Here is a 14,556-nt window from a genome sequence, read left to right as displayed (position 1 = left end):
CAAAAAACACCACTGCCAACTCTTCAATAACTTCCATCACCCAGCACCGCATTTCCAAAGAAACAGCATAGCAAGCTTTCGTGGCCTTTAGAGTTTTCGGAAGCAGTTTCCCAAGACCATCACTGCAGCCATTACAATCCAACAGAGGAACTTTTTCCAAGATCGGCATATTAACAGGGCTGCTGGTGTAATCGGGGCTCTTGCAGCCATTCAACTTAATTGAGGCTTTCACAATGACAGACCGCCCACTGAACTTCGTGCCATGACATTTGCTTATAACATTCTGCTGGGTCTTCGCCGAACTGAAGTCTACAAATGCAAAGCATTTCATTCCGCTTTGACATTTCTTGACATGTAGTGGGTTGAAGTCTTTAAAGAGGTCCACAATTTGCTCCTCAGTCACATCACTTGAAAGATTCCCCAAGCCAGGCAGGTCCCACACCACTTGAAAGGACCTGCCTGGCCTCGACCAAAATGGCGCCAGTATGGGAGCGACTTGCAACTCCTTATGACGTTCTAGTTACTTAGCCTTGACGTTATGGGGGATGAATGCGGTCTTTGTGCACATGGCGGGTGGGGAAGGGTACTGACTGGGCATACGGACAACCCTATTGATGTCGGTTTTTCATTATTGATTATTGTATTATTAAAGCTTCGAAGTAATGTTACCCATGATACTCGCCCATGGTGTGCGTATGGACGATTTTATTATAACTGATCCTGTTATACTTTCAATTATAAAATCAACCTTCACTGATCCTGCAACCGTTTGTCACGTTTATTTTTTTCAATTAAATGGCTCGCTTGTTACATACTCCTATACCCCTGGCTTTTGACCCTTTCCTACGTGCGGTCTGTACTACCGCCCTCGGGCGATCTATGTAATGAACAGACTACCATTGCCGAGACACAAGGGACTGCATCTCAGAGAGATAAGTCAAGTACGTGGTAGATAAAAACATTTTCGTGTTTATGCACGCTGATGTGCTTTGAACGCTGCCCCCCCTCTTTTCTTTTTCTGCAGGTTACATTGGAATTTCAGCAGAAGTATGGAGAAGACCTAAACCGCACCGTGTTCTACGCGAGGAAAAATAGGCTAGCTCTGTGAGACGGTACATTATATGTAGGAGCTATCTCTGGGAGCGTGAAAGATTGTATGGTATGAATGTGCGCATGGGCCCTGATTTGTACGGTATGAATGCGTATGTGTGGCGCACGACTGGGTCAATAAAAGAATGCTTTTTGTATGACTGAGGCGTTGATCGAACGGTTAATGGAATGAGAAAAATAAGCCCGAACATGGTATCCGCATGTGAAGGACGAAAAAGAATATAGCACTTTCCTTACTTAGGAACGACTCTCTCTGGAGCTAGTGAATGGGAGAGTAGCCTACACCAGAAACTTGAAGGGTTATTTCAGTACGACGAACCCGACCCCAACCGATATCCCAAATGTACACCCAAAATAATGCGCACCAGTAAGTCAATTTATGTGCTGACTAAATAAGAGAAGTTAGCTCGGCTCCGCCGCCCACCCCGCCCAAAATAACGACAAACCCTATGCAAATATTATAAATATATACAACACACCAGCAAAGTAACAGGGTAAAACATTTTATTAAATAACTATTTACATGGCAGCCTGCTGCAACATCGATCCAAATGCATGACGCTGTTCCTGTCGAGGTAGCATAGGTGGCTGCCTAGGGGTGGAGGACCGTTGTGCAAATAGCCCGGGGGCGACACCACGCGCCAAGGCCCGTCCCCGCGGTCAGCTGCAGCAGGGCGACGCTTAGCGTTTCACCTGCCGGACGGCTGCACCAGGACTGCCATTGGCGTTCCACTCAGTTGGATGGCCGGGGACCCGCTCCGGTGGCCGGGGTGAAGAGCGGCTGTTGCTGCGGAACGCTCAAAATGGCGGCCGACTCCCCGGATTTGGGCCTGGTCCACTAGAACAGCTCTGGACTACCCTGGAACTCGAATGCTTGCCTGCTCGGGCATGAGCCCCACTCTTGAAGACGTCCTCTCAGTTTTAAAGGTTCTACGAGAGTCGTTGGCCCTCGACTCCCGCGGGCTTCCGATGGGGGCAACCGCCACTGTTGCTCGACTATCCCCCATGGATATAACGCAGCCACGGGTGTCCGCCGCCTTATCCACATCTGGTGCCGTGAGGGAGGCTGATTCAGTGCATCGGCGGAGGGATACGCCTGCTGTCCCGCTCTCCGGAAGTGTCCACAACATTGTCACAGGATGGTAGTGCTCTCATGCTGACGCCAGTTTTTGTCCGAATTACTAAGAGACACTGTAGACTGCCAACTTGATCAGCTCCGGTGGGACCTCAGCGTGACCCGGTAGGGAAGATTTTGCCTCCCTCGCCTTTGAGTCATGGTTCATGCTGCCTGTTCTTTCTGTTGGCGCTAACGAACTTTTTGAACTGCCGAAAGGGATTCTGGTCCTGCCGTTAGTTATTGGAGACATTGAACTATACTCTGGACTGTGGAAGTTACAAGATATTAAGAATATAAATACGGAAATTGCTATAGTTTGAAGACATTTCTGAGGATTTTGTGATTATCAAACAATTTCAGGAATTAATGTAATTTATTGCTTTCCAGGATTAGTGGTATGCATCACATTTCGGAAAGCAGAACTTCAATCTGGCGGGAATTTCTACATTCCCACTGTGACACAAATGTGCTTTTCACATGTAACTATTGTCAATGAAACACATCTGGGCTCAGGCTCACCCAGGTAAAAGGAACGGATACGCCCAAGCGTGAGATCGTCTTGACACAAAGCTGACTCAAGTGTTGCTGCTGATGCTATGCAGACAACTACTGGGTTTCAGTTTGTACATTCTTCAGGATTTTTCCATCCAAGGCTGGTTGAGAGTTTGTAGAACGATGGCTTCAGATTTTCAACATACTACTCTTCAACATTCTTCATAAATGTAAGAATGTGAGACTCACTAGGAGAACGGCCGTTTATCTTTCCTTTCAAAATGCTGCCAACAATATTTTCTGAATCGAAGACACCATCTTGTAGCATAAAGGGCTGCGTCAAGGGTGGTATTGCCCAGAATGTCTTGTTTTCAAGTGCTCGTAATGACAAAGCCAGGACTGTGGCAGAGCGTCCAAAATCTACAAAAAACACCACTGCCAACTCTTCAATAACTTCCATCACCCAGCACCGCATTTCCAAAGAAACAGCATAGCAAGCTTTCGTGGCCTTTAGAGTTTTCGGAAGCAGTTTCCCAAGACCATCCCTGCAGCCATTACAATCCAACAGAGGAACTTTTTCCAAGATCGGCATATTAACAGGGCTGCTGGTGTAATCGGGGCTCTTGCAGCCATTCAACTTAATTGAGGCTTTCACAATGACAGACCGCCCACTGAACTTCGTGCCATGACATTTACTTATAACATTCTGCTGGGTCTTCGCCGAACTGAAGTCTACAAATGCAAAGCATTTCATTCCGCTTTGACATTTCTTGACATGTAGTGGGTTGAAGTCTTTAAAGAGGTCCACAATTTGCTCCTCAGTCACATCACTTGAAAGATTCCCCAAGCCAGGCAGGTCCCACACCACTTGAAAGGACCTGCCTGGCCTCGACCAAAATGGCGCCAGTATGGGAGCGACTTGCAACTCCTTATGACGTTCTAGTTACTTAGCCTTGACGTTATGGGGGATGAATGCGGTCTTTGTGCACATGGCGGGCGGGGAAGGGTACTGACTGGGCATACGGACAACCCTATTGATGTCGGTTTTTCATTATTGATTATTGTATTATTAAAGCTTCGAAGTAATGTTACCCATGATACTCGCCCATGGTGTGCGTATGGACGATTTTATTATAACTGATCCTGTTATACTTTCAATTATAAAATCAACCTTCACTGATCCTGCAACCGTTTGTCACGTTTATTTTTTTCAATTAAATGGCTCGCTTGTTACATACTCCTATACCCCTGGCTTTTGACCCTTTCCTACGCGCGGTCTGTACTACCGCCCTCGGGCGATCTATGTAATGAACAGACTACCATTGCCGAGACACAAGGGACTGCATCTCAGAGAGATAAGTCAAGTACGTGGTAGATAAAAACATTTTCGTGTTTATGCACGCTGATGTGCTTTGAACGCTGCCCCCCCCCCTCTTTTCTTTTTCTGCAGGTTACATTGGAATTTCAGCAGAAGTATGGAGAAGACCTAAACCGCACCGTGTTCTACGCGAGGAAAAATAGGCTAGCTCTGTGAGACGGTACATTATATGTAGGAGCTATCTCTGGGAGCGTGAAAGATTGTATGGTATGAATGTGCGCATGGGCCCTGATTTGTACGGTATGAATGCGTATGTGTGGCGCACGACTGGGTCAATAAAAGAATGCTTTTTGTATGACTGAGGCGTTGATCGAACGGTTAATGGAATGAGAAAAATAAGCCCGAACATGGTATCCGCATGTGAAGGACGAAAAAGAATATAGCACTTTCCTTACTTAGGAACGACTCTCTCTGGAGCTAGTGAATGGGAGAGTAGCCTACACCAGAAACTTGAAGGGTTATTTCAGTACGACGAACCCAACCCCAACCGATATCCCAAATGTACACCCAAAATAATGCGCACCAGTAAGTCAATTTATGTGCTGACTAAATAAGAGAAGTTAGCTCGGCTCCGCCGCCCACCCCGCCCAAAATAACGACAAACCCTATGCAAATATTATAAATATATACAACACACCAGCAAAGTAACAGGGTAAAACGTTTTATTAAATAACTATTTACATGGCAGCCTGCTGCAACATCGATCCAAATGCATGACGCTGTTCCTGTCGAGGTAGCATAGGTGGCGGCCTAGGGGTGGAGGACCGTTGTGCAAATAGCCCGGGGGCGACACCACGCGCCAAGGCCCGTCCCCGCGATCAGCTGCAGCAGGGCGACGCTTAGCGTTTCACCTGCCGGACGGCTGCACCAGGACTGCCATTGGCGTTCCACTCAGTTGGATGGCCGGGGACCCGCTCCGGTGGCCGGGGTGAAGAGCGGCTGTTGCTGCGGAACGCTCAAAATGGCGGCCGACTCCCCGGATTTGGGCCTGGTCCACTAGAACGGCTCTGGACTACCCTGGAACTCGAATGCTTGCCTGCTCGGGCATGAGCCCCACTCTTGAAGACGTCCTCTCAGTTTTAAAGGTTCTACGAGAGTCGTTGGCCCTCGACTCCCGCGAGCTTCCAATGGGGGCAACCGCCACTGTTGCTCGACTGTCCCCCATGGATATACCGCTGCCACAGGTGTCCGCCGCCTTATCCACATCTGGTGCCGTGAGGGAGGCTGATTCATTGCATCGGCAGAGGGATACGCCTGCTGTCCCGCTCTCCGGAAGTGGCCACAACATTGTCACAGGATGGTAGTGCTCTCATGCTGATGCCAGTTTTTGTCCGAATTACTAAGAGACACTGTAAACTGCCAACTTGATCAGCTCCGGTGGGACCTCAGCGTGACCCGGTAGGGAAGATTTTGCCTCCCTCGCCTTTGAGTCATGGTTCATGCTGCCTGTTCTTTCTGTTGGCGCTAACGAACTTTTTGAACTGCCGAAAGGGATTCTGGTCCTGCCGCTAGTTATTAGAGACATTGAACTATACTCTGGACCTGCCAGGCCTCACCAAAATGGCGCCAGTATGGGAGCGACTTGCAGCTCCTTATGACGTTCTAGTTACTTAGCCTTGATGTTATGGGGGATGTATGCGGTCTTTGTGCACATGGCGGGCGGGGAAGGGTACTGACTGGGCATACGGACAACCCTATTGATGTCGGTTTTTCATTATTGATTATTGTATTATTAAAGCTTCGAAGTAATGTTACCCATGATACTCGCCCATGGTGTGCGTATGGACGATTTTATTGTAACTGATCCTGTTATACTTTCAATTATAAAATCAACCTTCACTGATCCTGCAACCGTTTGTCACGTTTAGTTTTTTCAATTAAATGGCTCGCTTGTTACATACTCCTATACCCCTGGCTTTTGACCATTTCCTACGCGCGGTCTGTACTACCGCCCTCGGGCGATCTATGTAATGAACAGACTACCATTGCCGAGACACAAGGGACTGCATCTCAGAGAGATAAGTCAAGTACGTGGTAGGTAAAAACATTTTCGTGTTTATGCACGCTGATGTGCTTTGAACGCTGCCCCCCCCTCTTTTCTTTTTCTGCAGGTTACATTGGAATTTCAGCTGAAGTATGGAGAAGACCTATACCGCACCGTGTTCCACGCGAGGAAAAATAGGCTAGCTCTGTGAGACGGTACATTATATGTAGGAGCTATCTCTGGGAGCGTGAAAGATTGTATGGTATGAATGTGCGCATGGGCCCTGATTTGTACGGTATGAATGCGTATGTGTGGTGCACGACTGGGTCAATAAAAGAATGCTTTTTGTATGACAGAGGCGTTGATCGAACGGTTAATGGAATGATAAAAATAAGCCCGAACATGGTATCCGCATGTGAAGGACGAAAAAGAATATAGCACTTTCCTTACTTAGGAACGACTCTCTCTGGTACAGGTATAATTGGCTTTAGACACGACAGTGTTTGAACAAATTGATAGAAACAAAACGATCATATTTTGCCATATTACTACCTCTCCTTTCTGTAAAATGTTGGAACTTAATTGGCTGCGAAAGAAAGGACAGGTAAAACGACTGATGTCCCCTAATCTGACCCTTAAAAGGGAACTATATGTCAGTGGTTTTTTGTTTTAATGCCTTAGTAACACCACCCTCATCATTTAGATTACCACCGCCCATTGCACAAAAGTAGAATGTCCGAAACGTCCCCGTTTAAATATAAAAAAAAAAAAAAAAAAAAAAAACGAACAATCAATAAACATACAATATTTGAAAAGTCTATCATTCTTTTTCCCTCACAGTACGCTTCCCACACCGCTTCCCGGTGCGCGTACCGGGCACTCCCCACGCAAAAAAAATGATTTTTCTTTTTTTTTTTTTTTTTTTTTTGTTTGCCCCGCGGGGCCCTTTTAAAGCCTCCACATCAAACCTAGGGGGCCAGGGAGGATCTACTATGCCCCCTTATGCTCATTTCCCCCTTTGTTTTGGCCTCCTCTTGTCTCTCGATCCTACCGAGAGACAAGATGGCGGCCGCTCCGGACTGTTTAGAATGAAATGAAATGAAATGAAATGAAACAATATTTAATAAAGCGCACTGCTGCCAAGCGGCTTCCTGGCGCTGGGGGACCTGGAACAAAGCTCACAGCGGGGGACACAAGGGAACCTAAGAAGGGAAAGCCAAAGAAAAAAGAAAAGTTTTTAAGGCTTTACGGAAATGGCTATGGATGGGAATGGTTGACAGACACCAGAGAGCCAATCAGCTTCGCTTCGCGAAGTTCCGCTACGCGTCAAGTACGCGAACCGGGGCGCTACCCGGAGCGCTGTTACAGATATATATATTTTTTTGAACGTTAATTTATCAAAATCCACTGGAGCACATATATTGAGACCTAGCAAAGGCACATCGGGCTACCAGTCCCTACAATTTTGCCAAGTTTCGTGGAAATCCATTCAGCCGTTCGGGCTAAAAGTGAGGCCAACCGCCCTATCGAAAATTGCATGGGAAAAACGCGTTTTGGGACCCCCCTTTTTTCTCGGCCCCCCCTTGACAAAACCCCCCCAAATTTTCAGGGGCTGCTCAGAAACAAAATGTTCCATTTTCCTGAAAATTTCAGCCGATTCCATCCACAAACGCCAAAGTTATTAGACATAGAATTTTTAAAAATCCCATAGAGAAAAAATCCTAACTATATATACCTACTGGTGACCGCCAGTAGGTAATATATATATATATGGTGTCTATGGAGGTTACTTCATTATACACCAGCATATTCCATTAAGATGGATTGAAAGCTACTCAACATTTTCTTGGGAAGAGGGAAGCCTGTTTTCAGGAACATTCGAAAATGTTATTAGACATGATCTCCATATGCCTAGAAAATAATGTTTTCCTATTTGCCAAAAAGCTATTCTTACAGACCAGGGGTGTGGCAATGGGGGCCTGCTTTTCTCCCAGTTACGCCTGTTTGCACATGGGGTACTGGGAGGAGCAGGTCCTCATGAAGGAACACACCGCCACCATGAACACCAAGGTGAAACTCTGGTTAAGGTACATTGATGATCTGTTCCTAGTTTGGGATGGTACTGAGAGTGTAGTAAGTGAGTTTATAAAAGAATTGAATGTTAACAATCTCAATATTCACTTTACCAGTAGCTTCAGTACTCAGTCCATTGTGTTCCTGGATGTGGAAATCTTTGTCCGGGACGGAAGCCTTCATACCAAGCTATATCGCAAGCCAACAGCGGGTAACACACTGCTGCACGCTGGCAGTCACCATCCAGCACACTTGATACGGAGTATCCCTTATGGGGAGATGCTCCGCATCAGGAGAATTTGCAGCAGTGAAGAGGAATGCCGCTTGGCACAATCCCACTGTAGGGCTCGATTCCTTCAAAGGGGTTACAAATCTGAAACCTTAGATAGTGCCACACAGAGAGCCAACAAAATGGACAGGTCAGCACTCCTGGGCTCAGGAGTGGAACGACAGCAGCCTCCTGCCCATAGACCTTGTGAGGAGACTAGGTTGATTATTGGATACAGTAATCAGCACAAATGTATCCATAAAATCATTAAGGATAACTGGTCCTTAATATCCAGTGATCCTGTCATTGGCCCTGCCATGCCTAAATACCCTAGCATTACCTATCGTAAAGCACGGTCTATGCAAGATAGCCTGGTTTCGAGCAGCCCAGAGGTAATCACAGGTTCCTGGTTAGATGATAGCAAGGGATTCCTGAAGTGTTCTACCTGTAAAGCCTGTAAACATGGCATCAGCAAAATCGAGGTTAGTACACCACTTTCCCCATTTCCAATCAAAATCAAGCAAAAACTAAACTGCAAATCTGAGTTTGCAGTTTATGTTTTAGAATGCCCTTGTGGGCTTAGATATGTGGGCAGTACAAGGCCACAAGTCCACAAGCGAATTCTACAGCATCTGCGTGCTATTACCAATGCAGATACGACATATCCAGTAGCCAGGCATTTTGAGAAAACTCACGGGAAAGACGCCTCATTGCTGAAATATTACGTGATAGATTGTGTTCCCCCCCAGAGGAGGGGAGGTGATAGAGAGTCTTTGCTGCGTAAGTTAGAGACTCGATACATCATATCACTCGATACTAAGTCACCGCAAGGGCTCAACATTGGGGAGGATTGCCACACCTATCTGTAGTATCCCGTTTACCGTGTGGTATGCACATTGCACTTTCTTCTCAGTACTGTGATTGCCTTGTAAACTATGAATTTAGACTAGAGAAATGATATTTCAACATGCATCCTGGACCCTCCTTGACCTATTTTTTGTAAATGATCTTTTATAGATTAATGATTTAACAAAATTGCACTTTTCTTTTTGGTAGCACTTTATTGCCATATGACATGTTTTGCACTAATTATGCTTATTTGCACATAACAGTATGTACTTTTTACCTCAGTGCTAGTGTATAGCTCACATGGGCTCAACATCTACTGAATTTATTGAATCCATGACAACAGGGATTTGCAGATATGTTCTCGCATTTTTTTCACAGTTACTTGTTTCAATTTGTATATGGAACTGTGGTTTTTGGGATTTTAAAGGCAACATAATTATTTATAATTATTTATTAGGCTCTTAACTTTTATACTCATTTTAGAAGTTGTTCTAGCCGTTGCCATGAATTCTTACAATTACACTTGATCTCTGAGGTTTTATAAGTTGTGTTTGTAATATGTATTTTACCGTAATTTCAACACAATTTATTGCTTTGTATATTTTATGTGCAAATACTGGCATTTAAGCTGCAACGTAATGTTAGGACACTCTGGAAACAACAGTATTTCTTCGTTTTCCATGACATGTGATGGCACTCTTGCACTTTAAATGGGTGGTCAGCCCCCATGACGTTGACATGTGATCAAGGCTATCTCTAGCCGAAACGCGTCATGGCGGACTGGTGCTGGGCTAAAATCTAAATAAAGAAAAACTTGCATCTTCCTGGGTCTCGCTGGTTCCTGCTTGTTCGTGTGGCTGTATGCGCTGCGCTTGCCGGCTTTGGGAACTCAACATACCTCATATATATATATATATATATATATATATATATATATATAGACAAGAGCAGACAAATCTAGACCGACTCCGTCAGGAGCTCCTGACAAAGACAGCCAGGCCGGCCTTTAGGGAATGGATCAACACACTCATTAAGGGCCAGGAGTCCATCCCTCCCTGTCTGAGGACCAGGAGAAAACAGAGACCCACCGCCCCGTGGTTCTCTCCCACCCTAAAAGAGGAACAAAGGAAGGTTAGGGCGCTCGAACGGAAGTGGCGACTTAACTATAGAGACCTTGACCAAGACATGTATAAAATCGCCCGTCGCCAATATCATGGTTCAATTAAAACAGCCAAAAGGGAATACTGTACGGAAGCCATCAATAAAAGCAATAACAAACAAAAAGAAATCTTCAACAATTTAAACACATTTACTAACCCTACAACCATGCAGAAAGACATCCCCCCTCACAGACCCTTTGCAACACCATTGCAGACTTCTTTGAGGGTAAAATCTTAACGCTGACCAAAGACTTCCCGCAACCTCATAACCATGAGGAGAGCAAGGCAATCAATTCCAGCCTAAAAACTCATACCCGGACCTCTTTTCAACCTGTAAGCCAAGAAGAATCTCAGATAGAAATCCTCAAAATTAAATCAGGATCCCCCTTTGACCCCTGCCCCCCGTTGGTGCTCCATTCACTAATAGAGATTGCCAACCCACTCATTAATAGCATCATAAATTCCTCACTCAACCACGTTCTGGTCCCCGAAGAATGGAAACTCGCAGCAGTCAAACCCTTGCAAAAAAAACACTACCGGACCCTACTACCCTCACAAACCTTCGTCCCATTTCCCTACTTCCAGCTTTCTGCAAACTTACTGAGAAAGCTGTCAATAAACAACTCACTGCTTTCTTGGAAGCCAACAACATCTGGCATCCCAACCAAGCAGGTTTCAGATCCCAACATTCAACAGAATCAGCCCTAATCTTCTCCTCTGAAACCCTCCGTGCAGCACTAGATCCGGGAAAGAAAGCAGTCCAGGTTCTGTTAGACCTGTCCGCGGCGTTTGACACGGTGTCCCATACCATTCTGTTGGACCGTCTAGCCGTGGCAGGAATTGTCGGAACCGCACTGAGCTGGATAAAAAGCTTCCTTGCAAATAGGAGACAAGTGGTGGTCTTAGGACAGTACAGTTCAGAAGAAAAGTTAGTAGGCTCTGGAGTCCCCCAAGGCTCTTGCCTGAGCCCCACACTTTTCAATATATATATGGCCCCACTTATCACCCTCATCTCATCTTTTGGTATAGATACCATTGCATACGCAGACGACACGCAGCTCATTCTGGTGTTGGAGAATGACACCTGTGAAGCCGAAACAAAGCTCCAAAACTGCCTTACCGCCACGTTCAAATGGATGAATCTAAATCATCTCAAGTGCAATACTGGGAAAACTGAAATTCTACCTTTCGGCAAAGGAAATACCTTCAACCCCACATCGTGGTAGCCTGAGGACGCCATTGCCCCCCCAAGTACTGCCTCCTCAGTCCGTAAACTAGGGATCAAATTCAACCCCTCCCTGAGCTTCAAACAGCAAGCCACAGCCGTAGCAGGGACCTGCTTCGGAATTATTAAAGGGCTCAGGAAATTTTACGACCTAATTCCCATCTCCGCAAGGAAAACGGTCGCAGTAGCCCTCATCACCTCCCACATCGACTACTGTAATAGTCTATATGCAGGGACCAACAGAGAAGTCTGCCACAAATTACAAATGGTACAGCATGCTGCAGCCAGACTAGTGTTAGGATGGAAAAAGAGAACCTCGGCCACAGCAGCAATGAACATCCTACACTGGCTGCCCATCTACAAAAGGATGCTCTTTAAAATTCTACTGATCACTTTCAGGGCTTTCAATGGAAAGGGACCCAACTACATACTGAAAATGTTCAAGCACTACAGCCCCACGGGATGCCTCAGGTCTCAAGGGGCCAATCTTCTCACCATTCCCAAATTCAGACTCAAGACTAAAGGAGGAAAATCCCTGGCGGTACTAGGGTCCAAGGCCTGGAACCTTCTCCCCTCTCATCTCCGTCAAATCCCCACAGAAGCAACTTTCAGAAAGGCCCTCAAAACTTGGATCTTCACTCTCTCCGAACAGCAATGTAAAAACCTAGTCTAGATACTTCCCCCCTTCCCTTCCATATCTACTAGGGTTCTTTTTTTTTTTTATATACAATTTTTATTTGGAAAACCTCAGACATATTGCATCAAACAATACAGGTGTGGGCCTACAACCTTCAGGCCGGCCGCGATAGAGCAAAACCAATACATAGCAAAATAACACAATCGCGCGTCTCCCGGTTTGGGGCCACAATAAATCAATAAAGTCGAATTAGCCCAGAAGCGCGTTCATACCATATCAGGATAGAAGAGGGTTCCATTTTATAATAGGGAAGAAGGATCTGAGCATGCGATTACACAGAATACAGTTAAAGCCATTCGCGGATTGGGAGAAAAGCTGTCAATACGAACAGGAAAGCAAGGTCGCCATCAAAACGTACTACCCAGAAGGCATCAGCTGACAATCACTACACGCCGGCTCGATGTCTACTCACGTGATAAAGAACATTACAAAAGGAATGTAATACACCTAGTAAAATCCCAGCCCCAGAGAAGAACAAGACCAGATCCCCCCATGCAAATAGAAGTGAGAAAAAGGAGTAGAAAGAGCGAGAATAGAAAAAGAATAAGGGCGATAGAACAAAGAAAGGAAAACAAACCCCATCCCCCAACCCCCACCCCGCATACCAGCAGAAGGCTACGGCCAACCCCCCCCTATAGGCATGCCTGTCGTCCCACCCAAGAAACCCCAGTTACGAAAAGAAAGTGAGGAGGAGGACCCCTGCACCCGACCCCGGCTACCCCTCCCCCAACCTCTCCGCATCCCACGAAAAATGGAGGCTCCTCGAAAAAGGAGGCAACTATCATCGTATGTCCATCACCTACCCCCACCATCACAATAATAAGCAAAGTCATGCGCCATCACCAGTATCATCAGGCCCAGAAAACAATTACACGGTGTTCACCCCTGGCCAGTCCGAGCAAAAAAAGGGCAAACAATCTAGTCCAGCGAGTCCACAGGCAGGCGATTCCAGCGAGCCAGCCCTCCACTCAGGAACAACCCAGGAGTCCAGCGATGGCAAACGATCCGCGACAAAGTCCAATAGTGAGGGGGTGCGGCCATGTCCCACGGTTGCGAGCACATTTGTCAAAGTCCCAAAGTGAGTGTGGGTAACGCAAATCCGGTCGGTGGGCTCGCCGTCCTCGAGTAACAAACCTATATGCCCAGGGGGGTACGTAGCAATAAACAACTGAGCCTCGACAAGTGTCCGATCCTCCACACTCTCGCCCGTGCCCCCAGAGCCCGGTATCGGGAACAATTGAAAGTAGCGATTCGTGGAGGGGCATCAACATACGATCCAGGGAGGAATGGAGATCCTGGAGAGCCAAGAGAACATCCCCCAGTGTGTACGCCCCGTCTTCAACCTCGTCGGCTACCATGTTTTTCGCCCCCGAGGACTCTCCAGGCGAGTCAACAAACATAGGATCAGGCAGCCGGAGTACAGTATCACCAGGTAGTCTGTGTTGGGGTCGGGGTGAAGTTATTGAGACTCGACAAAAATATAGCAGCACCAACCTCGACCCCGCCTTCCGGGGGTGACCACAGCCCGATAGCAGCCGCTGCCGGTGGACTTTCTCACCGAGTGTCAGGTGGCTCCGGGGATCTCACTGCAGAAGATCAATGCGGGCAGTATAATTATCATCCGGACTCGGAATCTTGGGCGTGGAGAAAAGCGGCCAGATATGTGCAGCGAGGTTTCGAGCACTCGCACCGCACTCCATTAGCGTCAGCCAGCGAAATCACTCGAGTCGCGGTCCCCGGGGGGGGAAGAGGAGGGGTCACCGGTCATCACCACTCGACCGCGGCCGCTGTTGTTCAGTTCAACCCCGGCCACGTCACAACCCGAGGTCCCGGCTCACAGCCCTCACAGGCCTGGGTCTTAGCGACGGTGTTTCTCGGCCATCCGGGGAGATAGCGAGCCCAGAGTTGCACGATCGGTCCCCGCGCCACTTCAGACGCATGAGGGTACGGCATGGACACAGGATCAGCGGCAGGATGTCAGGGAGGGAGAGGGCGAACGGCGGAGCCGGGTTTCTACGCCGCCATTTTGGATGTCGTCTTGGCTCCTCCCCCCTCTACTAGGGTTCTTAAATCTCTTCTACAGCGCAAAGATGCTCCTTGGAGTGCAACCTGCGCTTTATAAAAACCCAATCACATCACATACTGGCGGTCGGTAGTTGTAGTTAGGGCTTAGTAACCATAGGAATATCGCAACATTCTTTTT

The sequence above is a fragment of the Lissotriton helveticus genome, chromosome 6 (assembly GCF_964261635.1).
Source record: "Lissotriton helveticus chromosome 6, aLisHel1.1, whole genome shotgun sequence".
Lineage (NCBI taxonomy): Eukaryota > Metazoa > Chordata > Amphibia > Caudata > Salamandridae > Lissotriton > Lissotriton helveticus.
Note: the sequence above shows the minus strand (reverse complement) of the source record.